The sequence below is a fragment of the Camelus bactrianus genome, chromosome 4 (assembly GCF_048773025.1).
Source record: "Camelus bactrianus isolate YW-2024 breed Bactrian camel chromosome 4, ASM4877302v1, whole genome shotgun sequence".
Classification (NCBI taxonomy): Eukaryota; Metazoa; Chordata; class Mammalia; order Artiodactyla; family Camelidae; genus Camelus; species Camelus bactrianus.
Window position 1 is genome coordinate 85,382,289 of NC_133542.1, and position 16,439 is coordinate 85,398,727.

The following is a 16,439-nucleotide window of genomic DNA, read 5'->3' on the forward strand; positions in this document are numbered from 1 at the left end:
TATCCAGTCACCTGTTGGTGGGCATTCAGGTTGTTTCCATGTCTTAACTATTGTAAATACTTCTGCTGTGAACACTGGGGTGCATGTATCTTTTTGAATTAGAGTTCCCTCTGGATATATGCCCAGGAGTGGGATTGCTGGATCATATGGTAAGACTATTTTTAGTTTTCTGAGGAATCTCCATACTGTTTTCCATAATGGCTGCACCAAACTACATTCCCACCAATAGTGTAGGAAGGTCCCCTTTTCTTCCCACCTCCTGCAGCGTTTATCGTTTGTGGACTTTTGAATGATGGCCATTCTGACTGATGTGGGGTGATACCTCATTGTCATCTTGATTTGTATTTCTCTGATAATTAGCGATATTAAGCGTATTTTCATGTGCCTATTGTCCATTTTTATGTCTTCATTGGAGAATTGCTTGTTTAGGTTTTCTGCCCATTTTTGGATTGGGTTTTTGTTGTTGTTATTGTTGTTGTTGTTGTTGTTGTTGTTAAGTTGTATAAGCTGTTTATATATTCTGGAAGTAAAGCCCTTGTCAGTCCCATCATTTGGAAATCTTTTCTCTTTTTCCTCAGGTTGTCTTTTTGTTTTGCTTATGGTTTCCTTTGCTGTACAACAACTTATAGGTTTAATTAGGTCCCATTTGTTTCATTTGCTTTTATTTCTGCTGCCTAGGTAGATTGCCCTAGGAAAACACTGCTAAGATTTATGTCAGAAAATGTTTTGCTTATGTTTTCTTTTAAGAGGTTTATAGTGTCTTGTCTTATGTTTAAGTCTTTAAGCCATTTTGAGTTCATTTTTGTGTATGGTGTGAGGGAGTGTTCCAGCTTCATTGATTTACATGCAGCTGTCCAGCTTTCCCAGCACCACTTGCTAAAGAGACTATCTTTTCTCCATTGTATATTCTTGCCTCCTTTGTCAAACATTAATTGACCACAAGTCTGTGGGTTTATTTCTGGTCTCTCTATTCTGTTCCATTGATCCATATGTCTGTTTTTGTGCCAATACCATGCTGTTTTGATTGTAGCTCTGTAGTATTGTCCGAAGTCTAGGAGGGTTATCCCTCCAGCTTTGTTCTTTTTCTTCAGTAATGTTTTGGCAATTGTGGTCTTTTGTGATTCGATATAAATTTTAGGATTATTTATTCTAGTTCTGTGAAAAATGGCCTGGGTAATTTGATAGGGATTGCATTAAATCTGTAGATTGCTTTGGGTAGTATGGCCATTTTAGCAATACTAATTCTTCCAATCCAGGAGCATGTCCCTTCTTCTTTAAGGCTTTCTGAATTTCCACCTCTATAAGTGAAATTAATCAATCCCTTGTCTGTTCCAGTGCAGTTTGCACACTTTAATTTCATAACCACATTTGGATTTCAGTTATTTACATGCTAGTCTTCCCCACTAGACTGCCATGTCCTCAAAGGACATTACTTTGCTCAACTTGGCTTCATTCAATTTAATAAACGTTGGTTGAGAACCTACTACAGTAGTCCCTCTTGTCTGCAGGGGATAGATTCCAAGACCCCCAGTGGGTACCTGAAGCCATGGAGAGTACCAAACCTTACATATACTATGTTTTTTCCTATACATACATACCTATTGGTAAGCTTGATTTATGAATAAGGGAGCACAAGAGGAGATGAACAACAATAACCAATAATAAAATAGAATAATTATAATGATATACTGTAATAAAAGTTATGTGAATGTGATCTCTCCCTCTCTCAAAATGTCTTATTGTACAAACTGAACACCTTTTCCATTGTAATGAAGGACTTATCACACAGTGTGGCCACAACTTTTGCAATTTGAGGCGTGACAGCAAAACTAGTATAAGTTCCTTTTTCCTTCTCCACAATTTCACAGATAGAACATTTGTTCATACCATAGATCTTAGCAGCCTCAGCATATGATTTTTTTTTCCTTTGTTTATTAAGTCGAGAACTTTTATCTTTTCACTTAAAGGAAGCACTTTGTGGCTTCTCTTTGGCATATCCGAATTAGCGGTCTCACTAGTCTTTGGGACCATTAATAAGTAAAATAAGGGTTACTTGAAAACAAACACTGCAATGCCAGGTTAGTTGAGCTGATAAATGAGAAGGCTAGTAAGTGACTAACAGGCAGAATATGCTGGACAAAAGGTTGATTCATGTCCCGGGCAAGACTGAGTGGATGGCAGGAGATTGCAGCACACTTCTCAGTCAGAATGGCGCACAATTTAAAACTTACGAATTGTTGATTTCTGGAATTTTCCATCTAATGCTTTTGCACTGCTGTTGATCTCTGGTAATCGAAACCACAGATAATGTTACCGAACCAGGTTCATTCACCTGACATTCAGCAAGGCAAAGACTGAGATGCTGAAGTTTACAGCAGAGTAAGAGTAGAGCAAGAAAGTAAACACAAGGCAGTGAAGCCTGGAGAGCAAATCTCAGGTATGCCTTTCTGAAGGCCAGGCACTTGGGATATTTATGGGATAAAGAAGTAGGGTGGGCTTAAGAGTGGGGAAAGGTGATTGGAGTTAGGGAAAAGGTGAGATAATCTGTGTTCTGTGCAGGTGTATGTGAGTTACATGCGTCTTCATGGGATGCACGTTTAAAAATGGAGATGCTTAGCATGATCTGAGAGTGGAATTTTTAGCCCTCTGATGTCAAAAAGTCATTCATTGGACACCTGTGCAGGGCCAGTCTTAGGATGGTGAACTCCAAGTTCCTAGGCTAAGTGAAGCTTGGAGGGTATGCAACCTACAATAATGATAATAATAATAATATTATTATTATTATGGAGGACTGTATGGAGGTTCCTTGAAAAACTGAAAATACACTTACCATGTGATCCAGCAATCCCACTCCTGGGCATAGATCTGGAGAAAAATAAAATTCAAAAAGACACATACACCCCAATGTTCATAGCAGCACTATTTACAATAGTCAAGACATGGGGACAACCTAAATGTCCATCAATAGATGACTGCATAAAGAAAATGTGGTACATATATACAATGGAATATTACTCAGCCATAAAAAGAATAAAATAATGCCATTTGCAGCAATACGGATGGACCTGAAGACTGTCATTCTAAGTGAAGTGGGCTGGAAAGAGAAAGAAAAATGCCACATGACATCATTTATATGAGGAATCTAAAAAGTAGTAACAATAATAATAAGGACACAAATGAACTACTTATTATTTATAACTAAGATGATTGATTTCTTAAATATGTGTAAGCACATCTGACTGTCCTTTATGACTTGATTACCACATTCTGTTGATTCTTATTTTGTGGTTGGCTTTATTCCTTTGATAACTATGTAAGTTTAAAAAGCTTAAGCTCTAATCTGTTCTTAGAAACAATGATCAGTACATTTATGTAAATTAAAAAAATATGCAGTATACTGTATACATGTATTTACATGCACTATTATGTGTCTGTGCAGTCGAACTGTAATAATTCTACCTAATAAAACTGAAAAAGGAAAAAAAATAATAACAACAACTAAGGTGAACTTGCTCAGTGAAGGCAGGTTACAAATGCAGGTTTATTTTTGTTTGTTTGTTTGTTTTTAAACAAGCTATTCCCTTAACTGCTGTTCTGTAAGATGAGTTCAAGGGTTTCCTTTAGTCACCAGTTTCTGTTAACCCTATGAGGCATGGTTTCAGGATGGGTTTTTTAACCCTATTGAGCATGGTTTCAATGAGTGGGGGCTACTATATGTACTGGGCACAATACCAAATGTTACGGACACAAAAATGTACATATCCTTAGCGCTTAGCTTCATACCTAGCTGGGGTAAGGAAATTTAAAACCTGGAAGCTCACTTCTAGGAAGTGAGAAAGCACTGATGTACAGAGAGACTCGAGGAAGGGAGATTGAGGAGGATGGTTTTATAACGCTGTGAGAAGAAACAAACGGGAAAGTGTAGCAGGGACGGAAAGGAGGGGATGAAAGCAGAAGACATGCTGGATTTGTAAATCTAGAATTTGCAGGATTTGTATATCATTTGGGTATTGGAGAAAGGAGAGTCAAAGGGGAAGACATTTTTTCTTTTTCTTTTTTAAAAATATATTTTTATTGAAGTATAGTCAGTTTACAATGTGTCAATTTCTGGTGTACAGCATAATGCTTCAGTTATATAGGAACATATATATATATTCATTTTCATACTCTTTTTAACCATAAGTTACTGCAAGATATTGAATATGGTTCCCTGTGCTGTACAGTAGGACCTTGTTATTGGCTGTTTTCCTTCTCTCGGGTTAAAAGCGGATGAAAGGCTGATTCCACTTACCTAGAACGGGCAAACTCAAAGAGACTGCAGGTGAAATAGAAGTTACCAGGGCCGGAGGGAGAGAGGAATGGAGTTCAGAGTTTCTGTCTGGGATGATGCAAATAGTGTTAATGGTTGCACAGAACTGTGAATGTACTTGATGCCTCTGAGCTATACACTTAAAATTACTTACGATGGTCAATTTCATGTTATGTATATTTTACCACAATAAAAACTTCAAAAAAAAAGAATGAAAGGCAATACATTTTAGATAGACAATCAGCGTTTTTTTGTTTCACACAGCAGAATCATAACTGCAGAATGTATTGCCACCATAAAGAACTTCAATTTTATGACACATTTTATATGATTTCATAATTTTCTGGCATGTTTTATATAAATAACTCACATGTGTTCACTGAAGAGTATTGTATTCAGTGCTGTGAAGAATGTGGGGAAATGACTTAGAAAGAAGGTTAATTTCATTTTTTAAAAGCTATTCTTTGAGTATCAAATTTCACACAGTTATCTCACTTACTCCTCAGACAATCATGAAGTAGGCTAGATCCATTTTTAATGGTTTTGAGTATGGCTGGATTACTTTAAATAAAGCAGCATTTCCAGATTTGTCATTACAAATTGAAGTGCATAGCTACTGACTCTTTTTTAAAAACAGTAATTTTCTACTGCATCTTAAGTAACCGATCAGCATTTTTAGAGTTTTTAGCATGAAGATCACATTTCCAAGTTAAATTAGTGGTGGTGTCTACTCATATATATAAATTCTCTTTCCAACTGGAAGAATTCATGTCATATAATAAGTTTTGATCATTGACATGTCTCTTTATGGATTTTTTGGGCTTAGTTTTTATTGTAAACGTTTGTTTAAGCAAACGGTTTTCTCTTTTATCTCTTATTATTGTGAATTTTGTGAAATCATGCTATTTTTCTCCTCAAGGCTCACCCTGTATGTTCCTTTCAACTAATTTACTAACTTGGAAGAAAATTTTTGGAACTTCTAAATAATAGCAAAAATTTTGTCATGTAGTTTAAAATTCCAGATACAGAAAAAGACAATAGCATAAGTCCTATCAAACATCAAGCTTCCACTCCATGAAAGCCACACAAGCATTGGTATATGGACGAAGATCATTTAAAAAGAGTTAGGGACGTTATTTTTAGGAAATAATTTTTCTGACTTTGGCACGTGCACATTTGAAAATATCAGTACTTAAACTAACTCATTTGTAACAATCATTCACTTCATGCCTTCTAATTAGAACATTTTAAAACTTAATTCCTAAGATAAATTTAATGTTGTAAGAGATCAGACGTCTCCAGAGAGGTTCTTGAGAATGTCTGAGGCCTCTGGGTGCAGGTTAGCAAGGGAACCACAAACCTTCAGGGCGGGGGTCAGCTATTGTTTTATGCATGTTAGTCCTTCAAAAAGAAATATAACCTTCTAAAATGGACAAGTCCTTAGAAAGAAAGCAGATCAGTGGTTGCCAGGGCCCAGGGAGAGAAGGGGGAGCAGGCAGTAACTGCTTCATGAGGATAAGTTTTCCTTTTGGAATGATGAAAATGTTCTGGAACTAGACAGGGATGATTGTACAACATTGTGAATGCACTGAGTGCCACTGTCAAATGATTAAAAGAGTAAAATTTATGTGATGTGTATTTTTTCAATAAAAAAAATAATCTTATGACAAAATAGTAATTTTAAACCATAGATCATTTATACAAGCACAAGAAGAAAATTCATCTCACCACCCAAACAGAACCAGATAGCCATTTTGGTGACTATCTTCCCAGTTAAACCCTTATACATAGACACATTTTTGATTTAGTTAGGACTTTTTGGTTGCAAGTAACAGAAAACAGAAAACCTGGTGTCTTTCGGAAACCATGGGCAGAAACACAGCTGGGCCTCAGAAAAGGCCCGTGGCCTCTGGGAGTTGGAGGCCATTGACAGGCCAGGAAGTACACTGCATCCTTTCCAGATCTCTCCTCTGTGGGCTCCATGGGTCAGATTTCATCTCTTAGATGATCTCTTCACTTCTCCAACCATGTGGCTGACTGGGGTCCCACTGCTCCGCAGCATACGTGCTTACACTCTAGCCGCCCGCAGCCTGGCTTCCAAATTCTGCTCCTGGTTTAGTCCGTTTCAGCCAGGGAAGCTGGGTCAAGCAGTACAGGTAAGAAGCAATTCAGATTACTCGCTTTCAAAAATTTTGAGACCGCTTCAAAGATATCATCAGCTTTAACTGTTTTCCAAGGCATGAAAAAAAATCATAATGATACTGACAATTTATTCTAGAAGAGCTTTAACAACATGTTATACATAAACATTTGAGGGTAATTTTCTATATTAGTAGATATTTCACAACCAATTGCAAAAGTGTGTGTGATTTTACACATTTATTTATTTAAAAGTTGACATGTATTATGTTTTCAGTGAAGTCATCAGTTTGCCACTTCAGATGGAATGTTCTGGAATTATTACGATTCTTTTTTTCTTTCTTAATTTCTTCTCTAATTGTAGGCCAGGCAGCCCTAGGATGCATGTTCATATGAGACTTTTGTTGATGATGTGAGGGTTTTAAATAAGTATTCCTTTTAATTGAAAGGGCATATTGGGGTTCTTGTTTAAAAACAGTTTTATTGAAGTGTAATTCACATAGCACAGAATTCTCCTGTTTAAGGGCAAAATTCAGCTTAATAAATTTACAGAGTTATGCATCCATCACTACAATCCAGCTGTAGAGCTTTTCTTCCACACCCGGAAGACTCCTCTGCCCAATTGCAGTCAATCTTGTTTCCACCTCTAGCCAAGACAACCACTAACTTACTTTCTGTCTTTATAGATCTGTAAAAAGGGCAATTTTATATGGCAAAATTCTCATAGCATTTGTGGAGTTCCTGTAGTATATTCATCTATGAATAACATCCAATTTCATAGTTGAGAGATAATAACTTAAAAAAACTTTTTTCAGGCCTTTTTTTGGTGGGAGCAGGGTAGAGGTAATTTGGTTTATTTATTTATGTAATGGAGGTATTGAGGACTGAACCCAGGACCTTGTGCATGCTAAGCATGCACTCTACCACTTGAGTTATACCCTCTCTAAGACAATAACTTTTTATTTGATCTGAAACAAAATACGTAATTTGTTCACTGACCTGTTTTTTCAATTATACATTCAAAGTTATACATGCAAATAAAGTATATAAGTATCTATTTTTAGGTGGCGATCTTGTGAGGGGCCAGCCAGACTTTTATTTCTACCTTCTTCTCTGTTGTTCATTGGACTACAACATGAGCCTCTAAGGATGCACCAGCCTTTTCTGAATGCTTGGATTTGCTGCACAGGAGAGGAAAAACTCAAAAGTATACACTGTATGTGTATGACTGAAACATTCTTCTGTCCACTGGAAATTGACATAACATTATAAACAGACTATACTCCCATAGAAAAGAATGTAAAAAAAAATAAACACCGAATATCACTTTCCTGAAGTCCTCGGTATAAGTACAGAAAAGTTAAAGCCTCCACCAGGATGTCTCATTCCTGCTCTGATCCCTTGCTTCCTAGTCATCAAGGCCATTCTGGTCGTATGGACATGCCTCCTTCCAAACCTTGCCATACAGGTGTCCCCCTCCCCTGCTACTTTTCAAGAAATCCTCGTCCCCATACACAAGGGTTGGTCTCATTTGAGATCTCTGCTTCTTTCTTAGCAGCTTAAGCCCTTAAGTATTTGTTCTTCAGTCTGGATTAGAAAGAACCCCCCAGGGGAGAAGGGCTGGAAAAGAAGAGTTGGTGATGGTTCTCCAGGTTCCACAGGATGACTGGGCATGGAAGTGAGGGTAGATGTGGTGCTCCAAGTTTCAAGAAGCAGTTTGGAGTAGCTGTGGGTCACTTAAAATCTGGTCCTCTTGATATCTTTCCACCAGTGGCAGTCCAACATTATCTTTTATTCTCTGGACAATTTAGGCGAAACTGAATAAAATGCACCAGTACATCATTACGTTCCTTATCCCATCTCCCAAGGACAAATTTTAATTCCCAGAAGTAGTGCGGCAAACCCATGAGGAGGAAGAGAAGTCTTTTCTTGCTTACTCATAATTTATAAGCAGCCTCTGGATCAATCAATGGAATCTGTCCTGTGCATTATTTACTGGACAACATAATGGGAGAAGTATTGGTTCTTACATTATTTACTGGACAATATAATGGGAGAAATATTGGTTCTTTGTCCTCATTGCTCCTTCTTCATCTCTGCTTTCAAATTATGAGGTCCTCTAGGAAAACAAAGCCATCATATTGTTAGCCCAGAAACTATACCTTTTACTGGCTGACTAGCTATATCAAACCCAGCCAAGGCTACAAAGGCAGGAATTGTAAGTTCTTATTAAATTCTTGGCCAAGGTCCTACTCTGCCCATGGAGGACAGAAGGTGGTGATTTCATTCTTTTAGTTATAAGCACATACATTATTATACGCTCTCAATCTGTGTGATTTCCACTTGCCCTATTTACTAACTCATGGATATAGAAGTATTTTGTTAGCACTATCTGGTGATGGATATCACCAACACCATCTATGGATAAGACAAAGCTGAGTTTATTGCTTATACGGGTAGCACACATCTCTTCAGAGTTTTGGCAGTTTTTCAAATGGAGGAAAGTTAGGAGAGAACTCATTGAAAATTTGAAGTCTGGCTTAAGGAAGGTCTTTCGATGCAGGGACTTGATTAGAATTGGGTAAGGCTCAGATAAAGCTGTTCAGGGTTGCTGGAAACAACAAGGAATGGGTTTTGAAGCTAGGAATTCAAAGAATCTTAGGGCACAAGCTGCCTGTTGATGTCATCTTTGAAGAGTTTCTTTTGGAAGTTCCTGTGATGAACTGTTAACCTTTGCCTGGGAAAGAAATGCCCAGAAAAGTAATGAAGACAGAGGAATTTTTAAAGTGTTAATGTAGATGTTGATGTAGAGAATGTGATAAGTGGGGAGTCAGGTTGTTACAGTTCTCAGTGTCTGGAGTTAGTGGGGTGTAGACGGTTTTGTTTCTTAGCTCCTTTCCAATCTCTTCAAGTGAATTAAAGTAACTCTAACTGTTGAAACAGGTAAATCCCCAAACATCCGATGGCTCACACATGAATGAACTGTGTTTGTCACTCATGTGAAGTCCAGAAGAAGTATTCCTGATTAATGGAAGGTTTTCCTCCTTGGGGAGAGAAGGACCCAGTCCCTAAGCTTAGAAACTGAGCTCCTTTATCTGTTAAGACAGTGACCCTAAAATTGCAGTGTCATCAGGGTTTGCTGGACCATAGATGGCTGGGTCTCATCCCGTTTCTGATTCTGTAGGCTGGGGGGTGGGTGTGAGGTGGGGTGGGGTGGGGCCCAGTCATTTGCATTTCTGTCAAGTTCCCGCGTGGTGCTGATGATGTTGGTCCCTGAGTTAGGCTTCCTCTCCTGCCTCCTCAGCGTCAGAGTGGGAGATGGACAGGTGGGGAGGTGGGTGCGGGGGGAGGCTGGTCAACTGCCGTGTAATCTCCTTGGTCTGAAAGTGAAGCACATCACTTCTGATCATATTAATTGACAGTAAAGCTTGTTGCATGATCCCACCTAGATAACAGGGACTAGGAAATGTATTCCTTGGACTAAAAAAGAATCTTTGCAGACAATGAACTTTCAGTGGTGTTAAGCAACAAAAATTCAACCAAGTACCTTGTAAAGATCTATCTGGCTTTATTGAATGAGTCATGAATGAAGCAGCACCCCATCTGGCAAGTACAGAGGAGAACCAAAGAGCTACAGAAAGAGAGAGGCTTTGAAGGGCAATGCAAGGAAGTCAGAAACAAAGACGGTTATTTCAGGCTTAGGTAACCTCCCAGTGGGGGCTACAGGGGGTCTGTGTGGCGGATTACTTCACCTTCCTTTGGAGGATCAAAAGGGACCGTGTGGCAGATTTGCTCATAGGTTCTGAGCAGAAAATTCCTGACAGACCTGTTAAGACTGTAGTTCTGGGGGACACTGAAGTTCTAATTAGGTTAGGCATTAAACCCTGGTTTGATGGCGTGACTTACCATAAGTGACCTCCCCACCCCCGCCGCCCCGTCTGGGGCAAGTGATTTGCTTTTTAACAGTGGATAGCTAGCCTCTCTCCTCCGCCTCTAACCAGCAGATCTCCAAGAGCATCCTTCTTCTTATACATAGGGCACACTCAATTCCTCCAAAGATCCATCCAATTTACTACATCCAGGTGGTACACAGTCCGCTTTATAAAGCCCCAAAGTGACTCCTCGTAGTTTATCACCGATTAAACCACAAAGCTGTCTGCTCTACAATATGTAACGGTGGAGCAGGGACAATATAAAACACCCATTCAGACAAGAAGGAAATGGGGACACGCAGCAGTCACTGGTCCATAGCGGTGACAAAACACTTTAGGGCTGGCATTGAAATGGGGTGGGGTTGGGGGTTCATTGAATGGATTCTAGTTATGCCTTCTGGAAGAAACTCCCTTTGGCCATGTTCTTTGGGATCCCTTGTGGTCATGAATTCTTTGCAACACTTTGTAGGCTTCTGATCTATTTGCATCCAGGCAGTTCAATGTACTTATAACCACATCCCAGGCAGAATTCTGAGCCCTAATCTGTTTCTCTGCTTCTTTGCCCCCTGTTGCCTTCTTAACTCCATTGAAGCCCTGTGAGACAATGGGTGAGAATCCTGAACTGCTAATCTGATTGTTGCCTTAGCTTTAAGCTTTGTTATCCCTAAACCTTGTTCAGTCCTGTCTCTCACTGCTTGGGGTCTGCGAACAAACAGCTTTTGCAACACCTAGATGGCCCAGTGTTTGGATTTGTTCTATTGCATTTCATTTCTGCTTGCAAACGGGCCAGTTTTTTCCCTAAATTCCATCTCTTGCTTGTAATAACTTGCTAAAAACAGAAAGTAAACGTCAGCATGCAGTATCACACCAAAGCTTACCGACTACTTCCTCTAAAGCTACTGACTCATTACACCTCTGGTCTTCCTTTCAACTTACCAGTTAGGCAGCTTTGCCGAATGTCTTGTGGCTGCATGATCTCTCTCTCTCTCTCTTCAGCCTTTGGTATCAGTTCCTTTGCTGCTTCCACCTGATCATTAACCCAGCTTTGCAAATTTTAGATTTTTGTAACATCAATATCCTACTTCTGATACTAATTTTTGTATTAGTTAAGGTAATTCTGACTGCTGTAAAAAATGAAGCATCCTTAAAAAACTAAAAATTGACATAACATATGATCCAGCAATCCCACTCCTGGGCATATATCTGGAGAGAACTCTATTTTGAAAAGATACATGCACCCCAGTGTTCCTAGCAATACTATTTACAATAGCCAAGACATGGAAGCAACCTAAATTCCCACTGACAGATGATTGGATAAAGAAACTGTGGTATATTTATACAACGGAATACTACTCGGCCATAAAAAAGAATAAAATAATGCCATTTGCAGCAACATAGATGGACCTGGAGATTGTCATTCTAAGTGAAGTAAACCAGAAAGAGAAAGAAAAATATCATTTGACATCACTAATATGTTGAATCTAAGAAAAAAAAAAAAAAAGAAAGAAAAAAGAGGACACTAATGAACTCATCTACAAAAGAAACAGACTTGCAGACATAGTAAACAATCTTATGGTTATCAGGGAAAGGGGGTGGGAAGGGATAAATTGGGACTTTGAGATTTGCAGATTTTGACTAGTATATACAAAATAGATATACAACAAGTTTCTTCCATATAGCACAGGAAACTATGTCTGATATCTTGTAGTAACCTATAAGGAAAAGGATTTGAAAATGAATATATGTATGTATATGTATGACTGAAACATTATGCTGTCCTCCAGAAATTGACACATTGTAAACTGACTATACTTCTATTAGAAACAAAATGAACCAAAAAAAAAAAAAAAGTGTAGGATAGCTCAGACATGATAGAGTTTTCTTCCTCACTCATATAAAGTTCCATGATATTCTTAATGACTGGCAGCTTCTCTCTTTGTGATGATAAAAGAACATTTCCTCCTTTCAGATTGTGGCTTTCCTGTCTCCTAAGAACTCAGTCTTTGGTTTGATTCTTGCATCCAGCTGACAGACAGGAGAAGAGACTGTGGGTTAGGCACATCTTCGTCTTAACATTGCTGGTCTGGAAATAATAACACAAAGCTTTTGCTCATATCTCATTGCTGAGAACAAGTCACGTGGTGACACCCAGGTGTAAGGAGTGACAAAACAGTCGTCTCTACCTGTTCTGTTCTTTTTTAGGCAAACTCCACGCTGTAAAAAGAAAGCACACGTCTTTGGCGGGTATCTAGTTGTGTGACCCACCAGACCACCCTATCATTAGAGCCGTTCAGTTGAAATCCAACGTGGATGTAAGAACGCTACCAGTTAGGCATGGCTTTGGGACATTAATAACATATTCCAGAAATAAGAATGACTTAAGACCAAAGTTTGTTTCTCTCTCACATAAAAAATTTCCAGAACTGGGCAGTCTCGGCCGGTACGACTGTTGCCTGAAGTCATCAAGCACTTGGATTCCTTCTGTCTTTCTGCTTTCCCATTCTTAACACTTAGCTTCAGCTTTTCAAAACAGCTGCTAAATGTCTCGGTATCACATTCACAGTTCAGGCTGGAAGAGGGCAGAAGGGTGAAAAAGCTAAAGAAGCTGCCTGAAATTCCACCTAGTAACATGTCCTGATAGCGCATGGACAGTGACCAAATCTAATTTCAAGGGAGAATGGCAGACATAGAGTTTTAGCTATGTGCAATGATGCATCAACAATATAGTGCTTTTATTATGAAGAAAGAAGGGAAAAATAATTATTCGTGTAGGCAGCTAGTGCCATAGGGTCATTCTGAATATAGAAAGGAGGAACACGTAGCTTCCTACTACATTTTGGGGTAATAATGATTCAATGTACATTGGATACTTTATTCCCTCTGACTAACAAAATGAATTGAGTAAATGCAAAAAACCACGAATATTTTTAGAGTCTGTCCTTTTTCTGAGTCAAATTCCAATTTATAGTCAGTCGAAATAATCACCAATTTTCATCCTTATGTGTGTGTTAAACAGATTTCATAGACTTCAATATGGTGTTTCCAGGCCACATCACACATATTCACTTATGAAGTTAGTCAGTCAATTAACAAATGTTAATTTAAACTCTACAATATGCTCGGTAGCTTGAAAGCCACTGGAGAAGATGAAAAAGTGACAGGGCATGAGCACATTGAATTCAGGGCCCATCAAATGGGGTATATAAGAACAAATAATATTCTAAAACACATCAAAAGACTTAAAAGTTTTGGACCTATCAGTTCTACTCAGAGAAATATAACCTGAGAAGATTAACAAGGATGCAGGCAAAGGTTTAACTATATGCATGGTTATTAAAGCATTGATTTTAAAAACAGCAAATTAAAAAAAAAAAAAAAACAACCCTGCAATTCCAGTAACAGAGGACAGTTCAAGAAGTTACGTTGCTCCCTTTCTGTGAGTCATGTTGTATCCTTACTGAATACCAAGTCACTTAGATCACTGAGAAAGAATACTTCTGACATAATACATGCTCGTGATTTATTGTAAGTGGAAAACTTGCTGAAAAAAAAAATGGGCTTTTTGCATTTTTAGTACCATCTACAAGCCATCTCCCCCCTTCTCTGAGAACTGTTTTTCAGATCATAAAGGTCCTAGTCCACGCCTTTTCTTGTACTGGGTCACGCCTGCTGATCGGACCACCTGATCCAAGTGGGGCGATCAGATTCCACCTCTTAATAATTTGAAGTTGAGATTTGCAGAGGCTAATCTGTTTCTTCTGATGGCTTGAATACAGCATAAATAATTCAGAGGCTGGTCCATGGTTGTGTGCATTTTGCCGTATATGTGGACAAGCAAAGTGTGTCCACAGGGAGGAAAAAATGAAGTACATCATCTATAGAGGGAGGAACGGAGGCCAGAAACCATGTGTCCCCAAAGGGTTTTGATGACCGGTTTCAGGTTGTAATCCTGACTTGGTAGTCAATTTGACACTCCTGTTTCCTTTTAATGATGCCGTCTTTGTTTTCTAAACTGGTCCAACAGGCTTACTCTTACTTACAAGTTAGATTGCCTATCTGAAACCAGAAGAGCTATTTCTAAGAAAATTAGCAATACCTTCATTATGAAATATTTGGGCATTTGTGATGGTAGGTAGGCAAATAGATGTGAAAACTTATTTCCTTATTCTCTTAACTTGAGGAAACTCTCATGGGCAAGGTTTTTGAAATAGATTTTGGGAAAGGTTCTTTCAGATGAAAAGTGTACCTGGTTTGTGTAGCTATTTTCCTGTTATTAGAGCTAAAAAAATCCTGTTGAAATATTACAGGAAACCATTTCCCCCTAGATTTTTTTTTCATTATAAGAGGGTTTTTTTCAAACTCAAGTTTCCAGTCTGTTGCCAAATAGAACATTGAGAAAATTATTTTGGAGAATTTTTATGGTAAAATATCTTCCCGCTAATCTCAAAACCAGTGATCAAGCATTTTTATCCTATTTCATCTACACTTACTTGCAAAGCTGTTTTATCTGCACTTTTAGCTGTGAAGACAAATCACTTAAAAGGATTTATGTTACGCTCAGTTGCCCACACCAGCGAGGGTAGAGGATTTTGTAGCAATCAAGCAGCTTCAAATGTTCTTGTTATTATGTTTTCGAAGTGAAAAAGAAACTTGCTTTGTTTTACTCAGATTTTATCTTGAAACCTTAAAATACATTTTAAAAAGAGGATTTGAGATATGTATCTCTATCAGAAGAGGCCTAAATTTTTAACAATTGGAAAGGCTACTGTAATAATATAATAAGTACCCTGAGATGGGTTTTTAGTATTCTTCAGAGTTAGTGTACGTTATGGGATGTTGACCATTACGGGATGTTTTCTAGGGCAGAACAAGGACATCAGGAGTATGACCCACACACTTCAGACAGCTTCCTAGTTGCATGGAAATAGAGCCAAGAAAGCAGCTCTTGCATGACCTCAGCGCTGCTCCTGGAATCACCCTCTGCCCACTTCACACATTCCTGGCATGTCTTTCATTCTCTTGTGGCAGAGAGAAAGTGGAGTTGCCAGGTTACTGTTGATGAAGTATAATTTTTAGAAGCAGAAAGTCAGTGTCCTGGTTCCGAATGATTCGTCTTGCTCTCTGGGGTGCGTTAAACAGAATCTGTGATGGAAATATCACTTTTTTCTTGTTACTGTTTTTCATGTATAAAATCTATAGATTACATTTCCCTTCCAAGGGACTCAGAAGTATGTGTCATTTGGCATAAAATTGTAAATGAGCATTTACTGAATTAAGTGAAGTGAGAGACGAACGTTCAACTTTCCACATCAACTATTTATTAAACTATCAAACTGGTTTTAACCTCTAACCCCTGAAAGTTCTGGAAGACGAGAAACAAGTCTCAGAAATGCGGGGGCCCCGTTTTTCAGCTGCTTCCCTTTGTTCAGCAGACTCTAAGGGGTGTAAGCCATAGGCAGTTTTCAGAGCCATCCTTACAAAGGACTTTTATCATCATGTGACTTTGGACAAGCCTCAACATTCCTCATCTGTAAAATGAAAACAGGAATATCTACCCTACAAAATTGTTGAGAGTAGTAGAATATAAGCATCCATCCATATTATTGTATGTTATTATACATTTTATGTTGTATTATATATATATAATAACAGTATTATAGTAGGTCTCCAGGAAATGGTAGTGACACTGTTTTTGAAAAGAGTTTCACTTGGTTCAAAGTTCAAAAGATACAAAGAGTTATATGTTGTATCTTTTGAAATCTTTCCACTTCTGTTTCTCAGCCACGTAATTCCTCTCCTTGGGGTCAACTTATGTATCAGTTTCTTATGTATCTTGCTAGAGATATTTTGTATATCTAAGAGCAAAAATGGATAGTTATATTTTCCCCACTTTTTTTTAAACATGAAGAAAATCATATTCCATGTTTTTTAAAATCACTTAAAATGTATCTTAGAATTTGTTCATATAAGTTAAATTTGTTTTGAACAATTGTGGCATAGCTGTTTGTGTGTGTGTTTGAGAGACACCACGCAGCTGCATATTATGCAGGCATGTTCTA